Here is a 21,979-nt window from a genome sequence, read left to right as displayed (position 1 = left end):
GGGCGATGTGGCCACGGCGGCGGCGGCGGGGGGGGGGGGTATCGCTGACCTCTGAACTCTTGTCCTCCGCAGCCTCCTCTGTGCCGCTCTTTCCTCTCTCGTGCTGCAACTGAATGTCCTCACCCCCCTCTCTGCCTCTCTCCCTCCTTCTTTTTTTTTTTTTTCAGATTTTGGCTTCCTTCCTCCCTCTCATCTTCCGTCACTCCTCTTCTCTTCTCTTCTCTTCTCTTCTTTCTCTCTCGTTCGGTTGTCACCAAGAAACTTTCTGTGAGCCCGTCCGGCGGTGACTGCCTCTTTGTGTGCGCCGGCTTCTTGTGGCCTTTTTGTAAGTGGGTGTATCCCGGCTGCTGACATACGAGAAAACTGACAGCAAGAATTTGCCGTCCTCCTTCTTCTGTCCACGACTTCTCTGCCGTCCTACTTCTTCTTCTGTCCCCGACTTCTTCTCTGCTGTCCTCCTTCTTCTGTCCCCGACTTCTCCTCTGCCGTCCTCCTTCTTCTGTCCACGACTTCTCTGCCGTCCTCCTTCTTCTTCTGTGACCAACTTCTTCTCTGCCATCCTCCTTCTTCTGTCCACGACTTCTCTGCCGTCCTCCTCCTTCTTCTGTCCCCGACTTCTTCTCTGCCATCCTCCTTCTTCTGTCCCCGACTTCTCTGCCGTCCTCCTTCTTCTGTCCCCGACTTCTCTGCCGTCCTCCTTCTTCTGTCCCTGACTTCTCTGCCATCCTCCTTCTTCTGTCCCGACTTGTCTGCCGTCCTTCTTCTGTCCCGACTTCTCTGCTGTCCTCCTTCTTCTGTCCCGACTTCTCTGCCGTCCTCCTTCTTCTGTCCCGACTTCTCTGCCGTCCTCCTTCTTCTGTCCCGACTTCTCTGCCGTCCTCCTTCTTCTGTCCCGACTTCTCTGCCGTCCTCCTTCTTCTGTCCCTGACTTCTCTGCCATCCTCCTTCTTCTGTCCCGACTTGTCTGCCGTCCTTCTTCTGTCCCGACTTCTCTGCTGTCCTCCTTCTTCTGTCCCGACTTCTCTGCCGTCCTCCTTCTTCTGTCCCGACTTCTCTGCCGTCCTCCTTCTTCTGTCCCGACTTCTCTGCCGTCCTCCTTCTTCTGTCCCGACTTCTCTGCCGTCCTCCTTCTTCTGTCCCTGACTTCTCTGCCGTCCTCCTTCTTCTGTCCCGACTTCTCTGCCGTCCTCCTTCTTCTGTCCCGACTTCTCTGCCGTCCTCCTTCTTCTGTCCCGACTTCTCTGCCGTCCTCCTTCTTCTGTCCCCGACTTCTCTGCCGTCCTCCTTCTTCTGTCCACGACTTCTCTGCCGTCCTCCTTCTTCTGTCCACGACTTCTCTGCCGTCCTACTTCTTCTTCTGTCCCCGACTTCTTCTCTGCTGTCCTCCTTCTTCTGTCCCCGACTTCTCCTCTGCCGTCCTCCTTCTTCTGTCCACGACTTCTCTGCCGTCCTCCTTCTTCTTCTGTGACCAACTTCTTCTCTGCCATCCTCCTTCTTCTGTCCACGACTTCTCTGCCGTCCTCCTTCTTCTTCTGTCCCCAACTTCTTCTCTGCTGTCCTCCTTCTTCTGTCCCCGACTTCTTCTCTGCCGTCCTCCTTCTTCTGTCCACGACTTCTCTGCCGTCCTCCTTCTTCTTCTGTCCCCAACTTCTTCTCTGCTGTCCTCCTTCTTCTGTCCCCGACTTCTTCTCTGCCATCCTCCTTCTTCTGTCCCCGACTTCTCTGCCGTCCTCCTTCTTCTGTCCCCGACTTCTCTGCCGTCCTCCTTCTTCTGTCCCTGACTTCTCTGCCATCCTCCTTCTTCTGTCCCGACTTGTCTGCCGTCCTTCTTCTTCTGTCCCGACTTCTCTGCCGTCCTCCTTCTTCTGTCCCGACTTCTCTGCCGTCCTCCTTCTTCTGTCCCGACTTCTCTGCCGTCCTCCTTCTTCTGTCCCCACTTCTCTGCCGTCCTCCTTCTTCTGTCCCGACTTCTCTGCCGTCCTCCTTCTTCTGTCCCGACTTCTCTGCCGTCCTCCTTCTTCTGTCCCGACTTCTCTGCCGTCCTCCTTCTTCTGTCCCCGACTTCTCTGCCGTCCTCCTTCTTCTGTCCCCGACTTCTCTGCCGTCCTCCTTCTTCTGTCCCTGACTTCTCTGCCATCCTCCTTCTTCTGTCCCGACTTGTCTGCCGTCCTTCTTCTTCTGTCCCGACTTCTCTGCCGTCCTCCTTCTTCTGTCCCGACTTCTCTGCCGTCCTCCTTCTTCTGTCCCGACTTCTCTGCCGTCCTCCTTCTTCTGTCCCGACTTCTCTGCCGTCCTCCTTCTTCTGTCCCCGACTTCTCTGCCGTCCTCCTTCTTCTGTCCACGACTTCTCTGCCGTCCTCCTTCTTCTGTCCCCGACTTCTCTGCCGTCCTCCTTCTTCTGTCCCCGACTTCTCTGCCGTCCTCCTTCTTCTGTCCCCGACTTCTCTGCCGTCCTCCTTCTTCTGTCCCTGACTTCTCTGCCGTCCTCCTTCTTCTGTCCCCGACTTCTCTGCCGTCCTCCTTCTTCTGTCCCCACTTCTCTGCCGTCCTCCTTATTCTGTCCCCACTTCTCTGCCGTCCTCCTTCTTCTGTCCCAACTTCTCTGCTGTCCTCCTTCTTCTGTCCCCGACTTCTCTGCTGTCCTCCTTCTTCTGTCCCCAACTTCTCTGCCATCCTCCTTCTTCTGTCCCCAACTTCTCTGCTGTCCTCCTTCTTCTGTCCCCGACTTCTCCTCTGCCGTCCTCCTTCTTCTGTCCCTGACTTGTCTGCCGTCCTCCTTCTTCTGTCCCGACTTCTCTGCCGTCCTCCTTCTTCTGTCCCGACTTCTCCTCTGCCGTTCTCCTTCTTCTGTCCCCGACTTCTCTGCCATCCTCCTTCTTCTGTCCCGACTTCTCTGCCGTCCTCCTTCTTCTGTCCCCAACTTCTCTGCCATCCTCCTTCTTCTGTCCCCAACTTCTCTGTCGTCCTCCTTCTTCTGTCCCTGACTTCCCCTTTGCCGTCCTCCTTCTTCTGTCCCCAACTTCTCTGCCATCCTCCTTCTTCTGTCCCCAACTTCTCTGCTGTCCTCCTTCTTCTGTCCCCAACTTCTCTGCTGTCCTCCTTCTTCTGTCCCCGACTTCTCCTCTGCCGTCCTCCTTCTTCTGTCCCCGACTTCTCTGCCGTCCTCCTTCTTCTGTCCCGACTTCTCCTCTGCCGTCCTCCTTCTTCTGTCCCCGACTTCTCCTCTGCCGTCCTCCTTCTTCTGTCCCTGACTTCTCTGCCATCCTCCTTCTTATGTCCCGACTTCTCTGCCGTCCTCCTCCTATTGTCCCGACTTCTCTGCCTTCCTCCTTCTTCTGTCCCTGACTTCTGTGCCATCCTCCATCTTCTGACCCCGACTTCTTCTCTGCTGTCCTCCTTCTTCTGTCCCTGACTTCTGTGCCATCCTTCTTCTGTCCCCGACTTCTCTGCCGTCCTCCTTCTTCTGTCCCCGACTTCTCTGCCGTCCTCCTTCTTCTGTCCCCGACTTCTCTGTCGTCCTCCTTCTTCTGTCCCCGACTTCTCTGCCGTCCTCCTTCTTCTGTCCCCGACTTCTCTGCCGTCCTCCTTCTTCTGTCCCCGACTTCTCTGTCGTCCTCCTTCTTCTGTCCCCGACTTCTCTGCCGTCCTCCTTCTTCTGTCCCAACTTCTCTGCCGTCCTCCTTCTTCTGTCCCCGACTTCTCTGCCGTCCTCCTTCTTCTGTCCCCGACTTCTCTGCCGTCCTCCTTCTTCTGTCCCCGACTTCTCTGTCGTCCTCCTTCTTCTGTCCCCGACTTCTCTGCCGTCCTCCTTCTTCTGTCCCCGACTTCTCTGTCGTCCTCCTTCTTCTGTCCCCGACTTCTCTGCCGTCCTCCTTCTTCTGTCCCCGACTTCTCTGCCGTCCTCCTTCTTCTGTCCCCGACTTCTCTGTCGTCCTCCTTCTTCTGTCCCCGACTTCTCTGCCGTCCTCCTTCTTCTGTCCCAACTTCTCTGCCGTCCTCCTTCTTCTGTCCCCGACTTCTCTGCCGTCCTCCTTCTTCTGTCCCCGACTTCTCTGTCGTCCTCCTTCTTCTGTCCCCGACTTCTCTGCCGTCCTCCTTCTTCTGTCCCCGACTTCTCTGCCGTCCTCCTTCTTCTGTCCCCGACTTCTCTGTCGTCCTCCTTCTTCTGTCCCCGACTTCTCTGCCGTCCTCCTTCTTCTGTCCCAACTTCTCTGCCGTCCTCCTTCTTCTGTCCCCGACTCCTCTGCCGTCCTCCTTCTTCTGTCCTGACTTCTCTGCCGTCCTCCTTCTTCTGTCCTGACTTCTCTGCCGTCCTCCTTCTTCTGTCCCGACTTCTTCTCTGCCGTCCTCCTTCTTCTGTCCTCCTTCTTAATTCTTTATTTATTGCGAAAATATCAATTTGCAACATAACTCATTACAAGATTGAGTTCCTGACTTGCAACAACGTATCAAGTTCAAAAAGTTTGGGGTAAGAAGTGGCAGGCCTGTTTTTGTTTTTTTTCAAACATTCTTTATCTAGAAAATAGAAATTTGAAACATACAGCTGTAACTCTTCAGTATGGAGATCTCGACTCGCAACCATGTATCAAATTCAGAAGAAGTTGGAAGTAGAAGTGACAGGTTTGCTTTTGTTTTTTATATATATCAACAATGTATCAAACTCAGATTCAATACTGTATCAAATTCAGAATGAGATTGGGGGAAGAAGTGGCAGCCTTGCTTTTGTTTTTTCCCAAAATTCTCTATCCAGATCCATCAGTACCGCATCAAGGTATCAAATTCAGAAGAAGTTGGAAGTAGAAGTGACGGCTTTGCTTTTCCTTTATTTGTTTTTATATCACCAATGTATCAAACTGAGATTCGATAATGTATCAAATTATGTTGAAACAATGTATCAAATTCAGAAAACATTTGTGGAAGAAGAAGAAACCTTGCTTTTGTTTTTTCAAAGATTCTTTAATCAGATCCATCAGTACTGAGATCTTGACTCGCTCGAAGTTTCAAATTTAGAAAGTTTGGGGAAGGAAGTGGCAACCTTGCTTTCGTTTTTTCAAAGATTCCTTATCCAGATCCATCAGTACTGCATCAATGAATCAGATTCAGAAGAAGTTGGAAGTAGAAGTGACGACTTTGCTTTTCCTTTATTTGTCTATATATCAACAATGTATTACACTCAGATTTGATAATCGATCAAACTATGTTGCAACAATGTATCAAATTCAGAAAGAGCTTGGGGGAAGAAGTAGCAACCTTGCTTTTGCTTTTTCAAAGATTCTTGATTCAGATCCATCAGTACTATGATCTCGACTCACAACAAGTTTCAAATTCAGAAGATGTTGAAAGTAGAAGTGACAGATTTGCTTTTGTTTTTATTTATATATATATATATATATATATATATATATATATATATATATATATATTTATATAATATATATATATATATATATACAGTATCTCACATAAGTGAGTACATCCCTCACATTTCTGTAAATATTTTCTTCCCTCTTTTCATGTGACAACACTGAAGAAATGACACTTGTCTACAATGTAAAGTAGTGAGTGTACAGCTTGTATAACAGTGTAAATTTGCTGTCCCCTCAAAATAACTCAACACACAGCTATTAATGTCTAAACCGCTGGCAACAAAAGTGAGTACACCCCTAAGTGAAAATGTCCAAATTGGGCCCAAAGTGTCAATATTTTGTGTGGCCACAAAATAAGGCAACCTGTGAAGCTCTGGACCTCTTTACATTACACAGCACCTTGCACCTCTGGACCCCTTTACATTACACAACCCCCTGCACCTCTGGACATCTTTACATTACACAACCCCATGCATCTCTGGACCCCTTTACATTACAGAGCACCCTGCACCTCTGGACTCCTTTATTTTACACAACCCCATGCACCTCTGGACCCCTTTACATTACACAACCCCCGCACCTCTGGACTGCTTTACATTACACAGCACCCTGCACCTCTGAACCTCTTTACACTACACAGCATCCTGCACCTCTGGACCCCTTTACGTTACACAACCCCCTGCACCTCTGGACCTCTTTACATTACACAAACCCCTGCACCTCTGGACCCCTTTACATTACACAGCACCCTGCACCTCTGGACCCCTTTACATTACACAACCCCCTGCACCACTGGACCCCTTTACATTACACAACCCCTGCACCTCTGGACTCCTTTACATTACACAACCCCCTGCACCTGTGGACTCCTTTACATTACACAGCCCCTGCACCTCTGGATTCCTTTACATTACACAACCTCCTCCACCTCTGGACCCTTTTACATTACACAACCCCTGCACCTCTGGACCCCTTTACATTACACAGCCTCCCCCTCCCCACAGCTCAGGACCCCCTGCACATTACACAGCCCCCCCCCCCCACAGCTCTGGACCCCCTGTTGCATAGCTCTGCCCTTTCATACCTTACTCTGCACTTTTCTATTCACCCCCACCCCCTAGCAACCAATCACCTGCTACTCCTCCAGCATTTCCTGTCCTCTTTTCAGCGCTGCCACACTATCTCTCACTCTCCCTCCCCTGCTATACAAGATAGTGAGAGACAGTGTTTTGTTTCTCCTGCTCTGGCGGCTGGTCCTGCATGTCACCCGGGGAAGTTTGCACCCCTGCACCCTGTCACAGCTGGGCTCTCCCTGCGCTGTCAGCATGTCACATCCCCGCTGTGCTTCCAAGCCTTCCCCCGCTTTCACTGATTCATACAGGGGAGGACGGGGGTGCCTCCTGACACCCCCCCACCTACAGTGTGTGGCACCCGGGATGGAAAGCCCCCCATTTAGTACGCCACTGCATGTGACAGATGTGAAAGGGTCTGGAGAAGCCGTGGAGAAGGTTATGCTGCCTGTAAATTCGTTCAGCATGACCAGTTTGGTGGTGGGTCAGTGATGGTCTGGGGAGGCATATCCATGGAGGGACACACCTCTCTACAGGCTAGACAATGGCACCCTGACTGCCATTAGGTATGGGGATGAAATCTTTGGACACATTGTCAGACCGTACACTGGTGCAGTGGGTCCTAGGTTCCTCCTGGTGTAAGACAATGCCAAGCCTCAGGTGGCAAGAGTATGCAGTCAGTTCTTGGAGGATGAAGGAATTCATACCACTGAACGTCCCCCACACTTGCCTGACCTAAATCCAATAGAACACCTCTGGGACATTATGTTTTGGTCCATCTGACACCGCCAGGTTGCACCTCAGACTGTTCAGGAGCTCAGTGATGCCCTGATCCAGATCTGGGAGGAAATACCCCAGGACACCATCCGTCCTCTCATTAGGAGCATATCCTGACGTCAGGCATGCATACAATCACGTGGGGGCCATACAAACTACTGAGGACCAGTCTGAGTTGCTGCAATGAAATTCCATCAAAGTGGACCAGCCTGCTGCATCATTTTTTCACTTTGATTTTCGGGATGTCTTTAAATCCCTCTGTAGGTCGATGCTTTTCATTTCCATCCCTTCCTTCCTAACACATTACCCAGTCCAGATCAGTATAGATATCCAGCATGAGATTTTTCCCCCTTTTTCAAAATGTTCCTTTATTTTTTTGAGCAGTGTATTAACAATGTATCAAACTATGTTGCAACAATTGATCAAAATTAAAGGTAGTGGAAGGGAAAAGGGACATCCTTGCTTTTTTTATATTCTTTATTTATCCAAAAAATATAAATTTGCAACATATAGGGGGTTATTTATGAAAGGCAATTCCACTTTGCACTACAAGTGCAAACTACAAGTGCAAAGTGCACTTGAAATTGCACTGAAAGTGCACTTGGAAGTGCAGTCCCTGTAGATCCGAGGGGGACATGCAAGAAAAATAAAAAACAGCATTTTAGCTTGCACATGATTGGATGATAAAATCAGCAAAGCTTCACCTCATTTCAGATCTACCCCTCAGATTTACAGCGACTGCGCTTCCAAGTGCACTTTCAGTGCAATTTCAAGTGCATTTTGCACTTGTAGTTTGCACTTGTAGTGCAAAGTGGATTAGTCTTTCGTAAATGGCCCCCATGGCTGTAACTGATCAGAATATTAAGTTCTCAGCTTGTAACAAAGTATCAAATTCAGAAGAGGCGGGAGGGAGAAGTGTAAGCCTTGCTTTGACTGACTTTCTAGGATTTCTGGCCCAGAACAGTTATCCCGGCCGCTTAGAATCCCAACAGCTGCGCCTTCTCCGGGAAGATGAAGTGGCGGAAACTCCTGGAATCTCATCCAAATCTCTTTTGCCAAGTCAGGACAAAGGAAAACCAAAACTGGGCCCGTGGACGCGCCAGCCAGGGGTGATCTGACCAAAGTTGTGTTGGGGAAAGTGCTTGATGAGATGGAAAATGAGTTGAATGGGGCGACGTCAGCAGGCTCAGCGTCCAGATAAAGAGGGAGGGAGCCGCAGAGGAGATAAAATGTGTTTTCTATCATCTCTTCTTCCAAGGAAGGTAAAATCTACGCAGGAAGGATCCGTGTCACAGCGCTGAGATTCAGATTACACACCAGAGAATGAAAATATTTCTTTTATGCCAAAAATTTCCTCCAACCTGATTGTCCAGCCGCAGAGCTCGCGGCCCGGGTTCACCCCCCACTCATCACACACCTCCCTGCCTGAGGACAGCGCTCTGAATGGAGACACTTTGTGTTCCTGACCTCTAAATCGCATTCCTTCGACTTGCCGCTCCATTCACGGTGTCATTCAAGTTGATTTAAAACAAATGACTAAAATCTCATCTAAGCTTTAACATGTTAACATTGGTGTGCACAGCCTATTGTATTAGGGTGTGTACCCCAAGACACAAACACTCATGTATGTGGGTATGTGTGTCTGTGGGTGTGTGTGTATATATATATATATATATATATATATATATATATATATATATATATATATATATATATATATATTATATACTGTATATACACACACACAGAGGGAGAGAAAGGGGTGAGATAGAGAGGGGAGAGAAGGGGTTGACAGAGAGAAAGGTGGAGGGGGGGGAGAAGGTCGAGAGAGTAGGGGGGTTGGGAAAGAGGGTGAAAGAAAGAGAGAGGGGGTGAGAGAGAGGTGTGTTAGAGAGAGAGGGGGGGCAATAGAGAGAGAAGTGAGAGAGAGAGAGGGGGTGAGAGAAAGAGAGAGGGTGTCAGAGAGATGGGGAGAGAGAGAGGGGGGGTGAGAGAGAGTGGTGTGTTAGAGAGAGGGGGCGATAGAGAGAGAAGTGAGAGAGAGAGAGAGGGTGAGAGAGAATAAGAGAGAGAGAGGGTGTGAGAGAGGGTGTCTGAGAGAGATGGGGAGAGAGAGAGGGGGTGAGAGAGGGGGTGAGAGAGAGGGAGGGGCTGGGAGAGGGGGAGAGAGAGAGAGGGGTGTGTGAGAGAGAGATGGGGTGGGGGGTGAGAGAGAGATGGGGTGGGGGGTGAGAGAGAGGGGGGCAAGAGAGGGGGGTGAGAGAGGGGGTGTGTGAGGGAGGTTGGGTTGAGAGAGAGGGGTAGCGAGAGAGGGGGTGAGAGAGAGGGGGTGTGAGGGAGAGAGAGAGGGGGGGGAGAGAGAGAGGGGGTGAGTGAGGGGTGTGTGAGAGAGAGCTGGGATGACGGGGTGAGAGAGAGGGGGGTGAGAGAGAGAGAGGGGTGTGTGAGGGAGGTGGGGTGAGAGAGAGGGGGTGAGAGAGAGGGGGTGTGAGGGAGAGAGAGAGAGGGTGAGAGATAGAGGGGGTGAGAGAGAGGGGGGTGAGAGAGAGGGGGAGAGAGAGGGTGAGAGAGAGAGAGGGGTGTGAGAGAGAGAGGGGGTGAGTGAGGGGTGTGTGAGAGAGAGCTGGAATGACGGGGTGAGAGAGAGGGGGGTGAGAGAGAGAGGGGTGTGTTAGGGAGGTGGGGTGAGAGAGAGGGGGTGAGAGAGAGGGGGTGTGAGGGAGAGAGGGGTTAGACAGAGAGAGAGGGGAGAGCATGGGGGAGAGAGATGAGTGAGAGAGAGAGAGGGTGAAAGAGAGAGAGGGGGAGAGAGAGGGTGAGAGATAGAGGGGGTGAGAGAGAGGGGGTGAGAGAGAGAGAGGTGAAAGATCGGGTCAAAGAGAGAGGGTGAGAAGGGGTGAGAGAGAGAGAGAGAGAGAGAGGGGTGTGTGAGAGAGAGAGATGCATGTTATATATAAGTTATACAAAATTATTCCCAATCTGAATTTGCAGCTTTCACCCCTAGTGATCCTGCCATGGGAATACTTATTCAGACACTTCCTTCCTGTTATAGGGTGACAACACTCTGTCCCTGTCCCCTGTATGTGCTCCTGCATTGTCACCCTGTCACATGGGTTTCTAATGGGGACACTAAGCAGCCATGCCAACACACACAAAGCGAGAATGGGAGACAAACTGGACAGCAGGGGGTCAGGTGCCAGCAATGTAGTGCAGAGGGTGCAGGGGAGCTGTCTATGCTCAGTGAGCTATAATAGTAGCAGTCTCTGACACAAAGCAGAATCTCAGGTAACATGGCAGCTCTTTGATGTAACATTAGAGTCTGTAGTACAAAGTAGCAGTCTCAGGTCATGTGACAGATGTCTCAGAGGATGCGACAATTCTGTTGATGTAACATAGCAGTTTCAGGTAACATGGTAGACTTCTGGTGTAACATGAGAATCTCAATTACAGTGCAATAGTCTAAGACCCCATACACACTATACAACTTTTGTTGTCTGATTACCTTTAGATTTACCAAAACCATGTAGTTCAAGGGTCTGCCTATAAGCCAGCTTCAAAAGCAAATTGTGGGTTGGGTGTGAATCTACAGAAAAGCCCCTCCCCCGCCCCACACACATCTTTAGATCAGACCTCAGTATCTCCATCTGACATCCAATGGCCTCCCTGAGATTCCACCCATCAGATGCTGCCTATGTGATCTTCAGGAAATGTTGCTCGGGTGGCCCGCCTGTCTGGTCCCTCTGGGATTTCCACCTCCCTGTTTCCTCCTCTTTGAATTCAGTTTCCGGATACTTAATGTTATGGGGCCGACATCCCTTCTAATCACCTGCCAGCTGACTTTCCAGCCTGGTATGTCGGAGAGACAATGGAGGGAGAATATCATTTGCCCACATGCTATTCTTCTATATCTCACTTCTCGGTAAATGATCCTGTCTCCCCTTCTCTGCCAGGTGACCCGGATAAGAGGGGGGTCAGTCCACCAGAAACTGCGCTAATTCATAAACCATTCATAACCCAAACAGTGGTTGAGTGCAGACGTAGATCAGCCTTTCTCAACCTTTCCACCAAGACAAACCCTTTTGTTGCCAGCGGTTTAGACATTAATGGCTGTGTGTTGAGTTATTTTGAGGGGACAGAAAATTTACACTGTTATACAAGCTGTACACTCACTACTTTATATTGTAGCAAAGTGTCATTTCTTCAGTGTTGTCACATGAAAAGATAGAATAAAATATTTACAAAAATGTGAGGGGTGTACTCACTTTTGTGAGATACTGTACAATGTATCAAACTCAGATTCAATATTGCAACAAACTATACTCCAACAATGAATCAAATTCAGAAGGAATGGGAGGAAGAAGGGATATCCTTGCTTGTTTAAAATATTCCTTATTTATCTAGAAATTATACATTTACAACATACGGTTGCAACTCATGACAAGTTTGAGTTCTTGACTTGCAACAATGTATCAAACTCCGAAGAAGTTGGAAGTAGAAGTGGCAGGTTTGCTTTTGTTTTGTTATTTTTTTGTATATATCAACAATACAAGAGAGTATAGCATCTAGTCAATAAAACTCCTGGGGTATCGATCTGGTCAGGTAAGTAGCAGAGGGGGTTGTTAATCAGTTTCAGCTGCTTTGGTGTTAATGGGGTTATAAACCCTGAAGGTTTGCATTCTATGCATTAAGGTGAAAAACCTTCTGTGCAGCCCCCCCTTTTACTTACCTGAACCCGATCTTTCCAGCGACGGGGACGAGCCCAGCAGCTCCAGACGTTGTCTCAGGTCCTCATTGGATAGATTGATGGCAGCAGCAGCCATTGGCTCCCTCTGCTGTCAATCAAATCCAGTGACACCGGAGCCGGGGGCGGGGCTGAGTCCCGATGTCTGTGTCAATAGACGCAGCAGCAGGACTCGGGAGCGCCCCTTGGAATGCGGGTCTCCGAGTGGGCACTCGAGTTATTTAGAGGGGACAGCAAATTTACACTGTTATACAAGCTGTATACTCACTACTTTACATTGTAGCAAAGTGTAGTTTCTTCAGTGTTGTCACATGAAAAGATATAATTAAATATTTACAAAAATGCGAGGGGTGTACTAACTTTTGTGAGATACTGTATAAGTGAAATGGCCAAAAAAGCAAACAGTAAAAATTGTAATGCAACCTTACATTGGTGGAAAAGGCCACCACATACATTAGTGGTCAATGGAAAAGAGCAACCTGCTTACATTGGAGGTCAAGGTAAAGGGACAATCCCTTGTATTTGTGGTCAGCGGAAAAAAAAAACCTCTTCCAATGGTGACCAATGGAAATGGCCACCCATTTACATCGGTGGTCATTGGAAAAAGGCCACCCCCTTACATTGGTGGTCACTAAAAAAAACAACCCCCTTCGATTGGTAGCCAATGGAAATGGCCACCCATTTATTTTGGTGATCAATGGAAAAGGCCACCCCCTTACATTGGTGGTCAGTGAAAAAGGCCAAACCTTTACAATGGTGGTCAATGGACAAGGCAACCCCCTTCCATTGATGGTCAAAGGAAAAGGGCACCCTTTTACGTTGGCAGTCAGTGGAAAAGGCCACCCATTTACAATTGGGGTCAGTGGAAAAAAAACAACCCCCTTCTATTGGTAGTCATTAGAAATGGCCACCCATTTACATTGGTGGTCAGTGGAAAAGACCACCCCCTTATATTGGTGGTCAGCGGAAAGGGACACCCCCTTCCATGGTTACAGTTCAAAAGAAAAGACCATCCCCTTATTTTGGTGGTCAGTGGAAAAGGACACCCCCTTCCATTGATGGTCAGTGGAAATGGCCACCCATTTACATTGGTGGTCAGTGGAAAAGACCACCCCCTTATATTGGTGGTCAGTGGAAAGGGACACTCCCTTCCATGGGTGGCCAGTAGAAATGGCCACCCATTTAAATTGGTGGTCAATGGAAAAGGACATCACCTTACATTGGCGGTCAATGGAAAAGTCCCCCCCCCCCCCACCCCTTATATTGGTGGTCAGTAGAAAAAAAGTCCTCAATATTGATGGTCAGTGAGATTGGGCCTCCCTCACATTAGTGGTCCTTTGCCTTAGTTAATCACCACGGCCCCCCTGAGTATTGTTGCTGACCATGTCCATCCCTTTATGACTACAGTGTCCCCATCTTCTGATGGCTCCTTCCAGCAGGATAATGCACCATGTCACAAAGCTCCAATCATCTCACCACTGGACAATGAGGTCCCTGTACTCCAATGAGCCTCCACACTCACCACATCTCATCCAATAGAGCACCTTTGGGATGTGGTGGAATGGGAGATTGGCATCATGGATGTGCAGCCGACAAATCTGCAGCAACTGCGTGATGCTATCATGTCACTATGGAGCAAAATCTCTGAGGAACGTTTCCAACACCTTGTTGTATCTATGCCACCAAGAATGAAGGTAAAAGAGGGTCCAAAGCGGTACTAGCAAGGTGTACCTAATAAAGTGTCCGGTGAGTGTAAATTTAGATAATGAATGCAGATCATGCCTGCTAAGTGATGAGTGCACACATAGACCTGTGCGGTGTTTTGCACCACATCTGCAATTGTTATATTGCTCAGCCAGAGATGGCAGATCACTGTGATACGGAGTGAAGGTTGTGTGAGTCATGTGCGATCCCCCGGCTGCTATCTCCGTAAGCGTCACTGCGGCCGCCACATCCTCCCGCGCTGCAAATAACTGTTGGTTGCAGGAAACCACATTGAGCGATTACTACGCCACCTTCACAGGTTACAGAGGCTGAGCCTCATTTATCACCGTGAATACAACATTCCCAGAATCCACCTCTGCTACTCAGCAAAACTGACCTTCTCCTTGGGTTGTAGTATAGACCAAGGTGCCCCATGTCTGTAGATACATGTAGAGCCACAGATACCACAACGAGGTGACAACAGTGTCCATGGCTGAGGTGAGGAGGACCAGTTTAGTATGCTGGGCATATACAGTGGGGATCGAAAGTTTGGGCACCCCAGGTAAAAATGTGTATTAATGTGCATAACGAAGCCAAGGAAAGATGGAAAAATCTCCAAATGGCATCAAATTACAGATTAGACATTCTTATAATATGTTTAAAAAAAGTTAGATTTTATTTCCATCATTTACACTTTCAAAATTACAGAAAACCAAAAAATGGCATCTGCAAAAGTTTGGGCACCCTGCAGAGTTAATATCTTGTACTGCCCCCTTTGGCAAGTATCACAGCTTTTAAACGCTTTTTGTAGCCAGCCAAGAGTCTTTCAGTTCTTGTTTGAGGTATCTTTGCCCATTCTTCCTTACAAAAGTCTTCCAGTTCTTTGAGATTTCTGGGCTGTCTGCCACGCACTGCTCTTTTAAGGTCTATCCATAGATTTTCAATAATGTTGAGGTCAGGAGATTGTGAAGGCCATGGCAAAACCTTCAGTTTACGTCTCTTGATGTAGTCCCCCGTGGATTTTGAGGTGTGTTTAGGATCATTATCCATTTGTAGAAGCCATCCTCTCTTTAACTTCAGCTTTTTCACAGATGGCATCAAGTTACCATCCAAAATTTGCTGAAATTTTATTGAATCCATTTTTCCTTCTACTCGTGAAATGTTCCCTGTGCCACTGGCTGCAATACAACCCCAAAGCATGATTGATCCACTCCCATGCTTAACAGTTGGACAGAGGTTCTCTTCATTAAATTCTGTGCCCTTTCTTCTCCAAACGTACCTTTGCTCATTCCGGCCAAAAAGTTCTACTTTAACCTCATCGGTCCACAGAACTTGTTTCCAAAATGCCTCAGGCTTGTCTATATGTTCATTTGCAAAGTTCATACGCTGATTTTTGTGGTGAGGACGTAGAAGAGGTTTTCTTCTGATGACTCTTCCATGAAGACCATATTTGTACAAGTATCTCTTTATAGTGGAATAGTGTACCACAACTCCAGTGTCTGCCAGATCTTTCTGGAGGGATCGTGCAGTCAAACGTGGGTTTTGAATTGCTTTTCTCACAATCCTGCGAGCTGTTCTGTCTGATATTTTTCTTGGTCTTCCAGATCTTGCTTTACATTCCACTGTTCCTGATGACTGCCATTTCTTAATTACATTCCGAACAGAGGATATTGACATCTGAAAACGCTTTGCTATCTTCTTATAGCCTTCTCCAGCTTTGTGAGCGTCAACTATTTTCAGTTTCAGTTTTCTAGACAACTGCTTAGAAGAACCCATGGTGCTGATTGTTGGGACAAGCTCAGATGAGTCTGGCCATTTAAAACCTTTGAGATTGGCATCACCTGGTCTTCCCAGACGATGATTGAGAACAATCCATGACACTGGCAGGTCTCAGCTTTGCAAAGGGGGCAGTGCATGCTATAAATTCTGCAGGGTGCCCAAACTTTTGCAGATGCCATTTTTTTGATTTCTGTAATTTTGAAAGTGTAAATGATGGAAATAAAATCTAACTTTTTTTGACATATTATAAGAATGTCTATTCTGTAATTTGATGCCATTGGAGATTTTTCCATCTTTCCTTGGCTACGTTATGCACATTAATACACATTTTTACCTGGGATGCCCAAACTTTCGATCCCCACTGTAACCAGTGGACCACCAATGTAAAGTAGATCGGTCTAGAATCGGGTTGGACCCTTTTTTTACTCGGCACCCTTCTTAGCCCTTATACTATAGAGGAACCCCTAGAAATAACTTTCAGATCTCAGAGAACCCCTACAAATTATTACAATATCTACAGCTCAGGGTACATTAGTGGGAACAGTAAGTAGAGGTTATGTATTTGACACCCAGGAGTGCTCTGTACCACAAAATAATAATAGTAATAATGGCCAGTTCCCTTTCATTGGTGGTCACCGAGAAGAGTGCCTCTTACATTGGTGATCAGTGGGAAGAATGTTCCTTACATTGGTGATCAGTGGGAAGAATGTTCCTTACATTGGTGATCAGTGGGAAGAATGTTCCTTACATTGGTGATCAGTGGGAAGAATGTTCCTTACATTGGTGATCAGTGAGAAGAATGTTCCTTACATTGGTGATCAGTGAGAAGAATGTTCCTTACATTGGTGATCAGTGGGAAGAATATCCCTTACATTGGTGGTCTGTGAGAAGAATGTCATTTACATTGGTGATCAGTGGGAAGAATGTTCCTTACATTGGTGATCAGTGAGAAGAATGTTCCTTACATTGGTGATCAGTGAGAAGAATGTTCCTTACATTGGTGATCAGTGAGAAGAATGTTCCTTACATTGGTGATCAGTGAGAAGAATGCTCCTTACATTGGTGATCAGTGGGAAGAATGTTCCTTACATTGGTGGTCAGTGAGAAGAATGTTCCTTACATTGGTGATCAGTGAGAAGAATGCTCCTTACATTGGTGATCAGTGAGAAGAATGTTCCTTACATTGGTGGTCAGTGGGAAGAATGCTCCTTACATTGGTGTTCAGTGGGAAGAATGTCCCTTACATTGGTGATCAGTGGGAAGAATGTTCCTTACATTGGTGGTCAGTGAGAAGAATGTTCCTTACATTGGTGATCAGTGAGAAGAATGTTCCTTACATTGGTGGTCAGTGGGAAGAATGTTCCTTACATTGGTGATCAGTGGGAAGAATATCCCTTACATTGGTGGTCTGTGAGAAGAATGTCATTTACATTGGTGATCAGTGGGAAGAATGTTCCTTACATTGGTGATCAGTGAGAAGAATGTTCCTTACATTGGTGATCAGTGAGAAGAATGTTCCTTACATTGGTGATCAGTGAGAATAATGCTCCTTACATTGGTGATCAGTGGGAAGAATGTTCCTTACATTGGTGGTCAGTGAGAAGAATGTTCCTTACATTGGTGATCAGTGAGAAGAATGCTCCTTACATTGGTGATCAGTGAGAAGAATGTTCCTTACATTGGTGGTCAGTGGGAAGAATGCTCCTTACATTGGTGTTCAGTGGGAAGAATGTCCCTTACATTGGTGATCAGTGGGAAGAATGTTCCTTACATTGGTGGTCAGTGGGAAGAATGTTCCTTACATTGGTGATCAGTGAGAAGAATGTCCCTTACATTGGTGATCAGTGGGAAGAATGTCCTTTACAGTGGTGGTCAGTGGGAAGAATGTTCCTTACATTGGTGATCAGTAAGAAGAATGTTCCTTACATTGGTGGTCAGTGGGAAGAATGTTCTTTACATTGGTGATCAGTGGGAAGAATGTCCTTTACAGTGGTGGTCAGTGGGAAGAATGCTCCTTACATTGGTGATCAGTGAGAAGAATGTTCCTTACATTGGTGATCAGTGAGAAGAATGCTCCTTACATTGGTGATCAGTGGGAAGAATGTTCCTTACATTGGTGATCAGTGGGAAGAATGCTCCTTACATTGGTGATCAGTGGGAAGAATGTTCCTTACATTGGTGATCAGTGAGAAGAATGTTCCTTACATTGGTGATCAATGGGAAGAATGCTCCTTACATTGGTGATCAGTGGGAAGAATGTTCCTTACATTGGTGGTCAGTGAGAAGAATGCCCCTTATATTGGTGATCAGTGGGAAGAATTCTCCGTACATTGATGGTCAGTGAGAAGAATGTCCCTTACATTGGTGATCAGTGAGAAGAATGCTCCTTACATTGGAGATCAGTGTGAAGAATGTTCCTTACATTGGTGATCAGTGGGAAGAATGTTCCTTACATTGGTGATCAGTGGGAAGAATGTTTCTTACATTGGTGATCAGTGGTAAGAATGTTTCTTACATTGGTGATCAGTGAGAAGTAGCTAAAAAAGATTATTGGCATCAATGGCTACACATCTGAGAGTCAGAAAGTTCTTATTTCTTAAGGAACATCTAACAACCTCTGGAGGACCCCGGGGCCCCATGGAACCCAGGTTAAGAAAGGCTCCTTTAGGGCTACCTGGATTTTTTGTGGTATGGATTCAACAAGGTGCTGGGAATGTTTCCCTGGGATTCTGGCCTAGAACCGACAGGATGAAATCACAATATGTACACTGAACCTTCATGTCACAAAAGAAGCTCAGAAGGCCAGGCCACATTTTTACAATCTTCTGTCATTCAGTGATCTGGTGCCCCCTGTAGCCTCATTTTCCTGCTTTCAGTGGACAGGAGGGGACATGGCTGGTGTTCTGCTGCTTTAGTCTTTAGCCTTTTCAGGGTTCCCCGTGTTGGGTGTTCAGAGATGTCCTTCTGCACAGCAATGCTGTAAAGCAGGGTTTCTCAACTAGGGTTCCTCCAGAGGTTGCTAGGGGTTCCTCGAGCAATGAGCAATTTCTGCCTCTCAGATAAGTTCCTACTGACACCAACCATCTTTTTAGTTATCTTTAAGGGGGTAATTCTTCCCAATGACCACAAGTGTAAGGATCATTCTTCTCATTGACCACCAATGTAAAGAGCATTCTTCCCACTGATCACCAATGTAAGGAGCATTCTTCCCACTGATCATCAATGTAAGGAACATTCTTCTCACTGATCACCAATGTAAGGGACATTCTTCTCACTGACCACCAATGTAAGGAGCATTCTTCCCACTGATCACCAATGTAAGGAGCATTCTTCCCACTGATCACCAATGTAAGGAGCATTCTTCTCACTGATCACCAATGTAAGGAGCATTCTTCTCACTGATCACCAATGTAAGGAGCATTCTTCTCACTGATCACCAATGTAAGGAACATTCTTCCCACTGATCACCAATGTAAGGAGCATTCTTCTCACTGATCACCAATGTAAGGAGCATTCTTCTCACTGATCACCAATGTAAGGAGCATTCTTCTCACTGATCACCAATGTAAGGAACATTCTTCTCACTGATCACCAATGTAAGGAACATTCTTCTCACTGATCACCAATGTGAGGAACATCCTTCTCACTGATCACCAATGTGAGGAACATTCTTCTCACTGATCACCAATGTAAGGAACATTCTTCTCACTGATCACCAATGTAAGGAACATTCTTCTCACTGATCACCAATGTAAGGAACATTCTTCTCACTGATCACCAATGTAAGGAACATTCTTCTCACTGATCACCAATGTAAGGAACATTCTTCCCACTGATCACCAATGTAAGGAACATTCTTCTCACTGATCACCAATGTAAGGAACATTCTTCTCACTGACCACCAATGTAAGGAACATTCTTCCCACTGACCACCAATGTAAGGAACATTCTATGAGCAGCCATGGATTTCCTGTCAGCTTGTCCTTAAGGTCTCCTCTGACCTCTCTCACAAAGTAACACTTACTAAATTATATTTCGTTTGCACTGTGCACAATAAACTATTGCCTTTATATATATATTACACACAAGTAATATCTTTGCTTTCACTTTTTTCATCTTTGTATCATCTCAGTGCTGCTGATCTCCTGCAGCCTCTTTGCAACAACTTCCTGTCTACAGGCGCTACAGCGACGGTTGCATGGCATTTCTCAGAATGAACTTCCATATGGTGACATCAATGGGCCATACCTGCATCATGTGTCTTATAACAGCCACATTGAAAGACCGTGTGCCACAGTGACAACGCAGGATCACAATTGGGGGACGGGGACAGAGCGTTGTCACCCTATAACAGGAAGTGCCTTTATGACAGGCTCACCACACATTGTATTATTAAAAGCTGCATATTTTTAAAAATTTAAAAATTTCAATTTAAAAATCATTTTAACATGCTAAAGCTTCTCTGGGATTTTAATGATTGGTCTTACGTCTACATTTATTACCCACAGAACTACGGCTGCCAAGGAGTCGTCGTGTTTCCTCCATTCTCTGTAAATTCTGCAGAAATTCGGCGGCGTGTGAACATTCTCGGGGGGGGGGGCAGAATTTTCTAAAACGCTGCAACCACCACATCTGCTGATGACAATCATTCCACGGTCAAAGTCCCTGAGGTCACTCTTCTTTCCCCTCTTGACGTTTTGTCTATTCCCATTAAATCCTCCCTCTGGCCTCCCCTTCAGTCTTATCCAGTTGTAGTGGATCCTCTCCTGGACTGAAACGGCTTCCTCTGATTTCACTGCACACTGTGAGCTTCTCACAATGTGCTTTAGAAGCTGCAGCAAGTCACATAGAGCCCCGCCCCCATTTCCTGGCTGGAGGACGTCCAGCATCTCCTATCTCTTTTCCAGCTAGCCTGACTGCCCCTAACCCTCCCCCTTCATTAAAGCGGAGTTCCAGGCATTTTTTTCACCCCCCCCCCCCCCCCCCCCGCATTTGTGATCAGTTTTTGACACCTATCTGTATTTTTTTTTTCCTAAAAAAAATTGTGTTAAAAAAAAAAAAAAATGCTGTGCAAATACCGTATGACATAAAAAAACTGCAAAACCCACCATTTTATTCTCTAGGGCCTCTGCTAAAAAATATATAAAAAGTTTGGGGGTTCTAAGTCATTTTCTAGCAAAAAATACAGATTTTTAAATGTAAACAAAAAGTGTCAGAAAAGGGCGGGGTCTTTAGGTGGTTAATTGGCTCCTGTCTAAATTGACCCTAGTATGTGAGATAGGAACCTTACATTGTAACATGGGCGGGGCGACCCCCCATCCGTCACCGCCTCCCCTATCCATGCATCCGGGCCCCTTTCAGGACACCAGTGCATGGATTCCAATGCGGAGGGGCTGTTTTTTTTTTAAAGCACCGATTGGAGCCAGAGGCTCTGATAGGCTTCAATATAGGGTGGGATCGGTTGCAGAGAGTGCGCTCCGAGCCCACCCAAGTGCATTACAACAGCAAATCGATATTCAGTGCTGGAACACTGATCCTCCTCCCGGGCCAATCAGGAAGCGGGTTTCAACACTGGTCACACGATTGGCTGAAAGGACAGGCGATCCTATTGGACGACTAGGAGAAGGAGGGAGGAACTGCCCGGGGGAAGCCTCCGTGATGCAGAGAGGACACAGGAGCCGCTGCCCACCCATAGGTGCCTGCAAACTGCCGCCTGTAGGAGCCGGGGGGGGGGGGGGGGAGGTTGATTGTTTGCAGCCCCCCCAAAAAAAAACCACCAGCTGCCCCCACATTGTAAGCTCCTTGGAGGCAGGGACTGATGTGAATGTACAATATATGTAATTTGTCAGCGCTAAATAAAACCTGTAATGAATAAATTTTGTAAAAGATCTCCCAGTCACGTATATAATAATAATAATATATAATAGTGGTATATAGCATCTCCCTTACATGTACAAGAATAGAGCTTTTTTGACAAAAGTATAATTTATGTAAAACTTTAATTTGAAAAAAATATATATAATTTATTCCAAAAGTTTCACATTTGACCCACAGAATTCTGATATTTAAAAACGTCATACAAAAAAGTTTTAATTCCTTTTTTTCCCAGTTCAGAATGAAAGTAAAAGCTTCAGGAGCACAGGAGCGCTCTCTCTCTCTCTCTGTAATATAATTTATAAATATATATATTATATCATAAAACTAAATTTATATATATATATACATATATATATATATATATATATATATATATATATATATATATATATATATATATATATCTCTCTATCTCGATCTATCAAGATAGATATATATATATTTATCTCGATCGATCTATCTATCTATCTATCTATCTATCTATCTATCTATCTATCTATCTATCTATCTATCTATCGTATATATATATATATATATCTCTCTATCTATCTACACACACATACATACATACACAGTATATTGTATGACCAAGGTTTTTGTGGGCAACAACATACGTTCCTTAAAGTGTTACTAGACTCACAGTAAAAATCAGTCTGTATATACAG

The sequence above is a fragment of the Aquarana catesbeiana genome, linkage group LG07 (assembly GCF_042186555.1).
Source record: "Aquarana catesbeiana isolate 2022-GZ linkage group LG07, ASM4218655v1, whole genome shotgun sequence".
Taxonomy (NCBI): Eukaryota; Metazoa; Chordata; class Amphibia; order Anura; family Ranidae; genus Aquarana; species Aquarana catesbeiana.
This window is presented reverse-complemented; position numbering follows the sequence as displayed.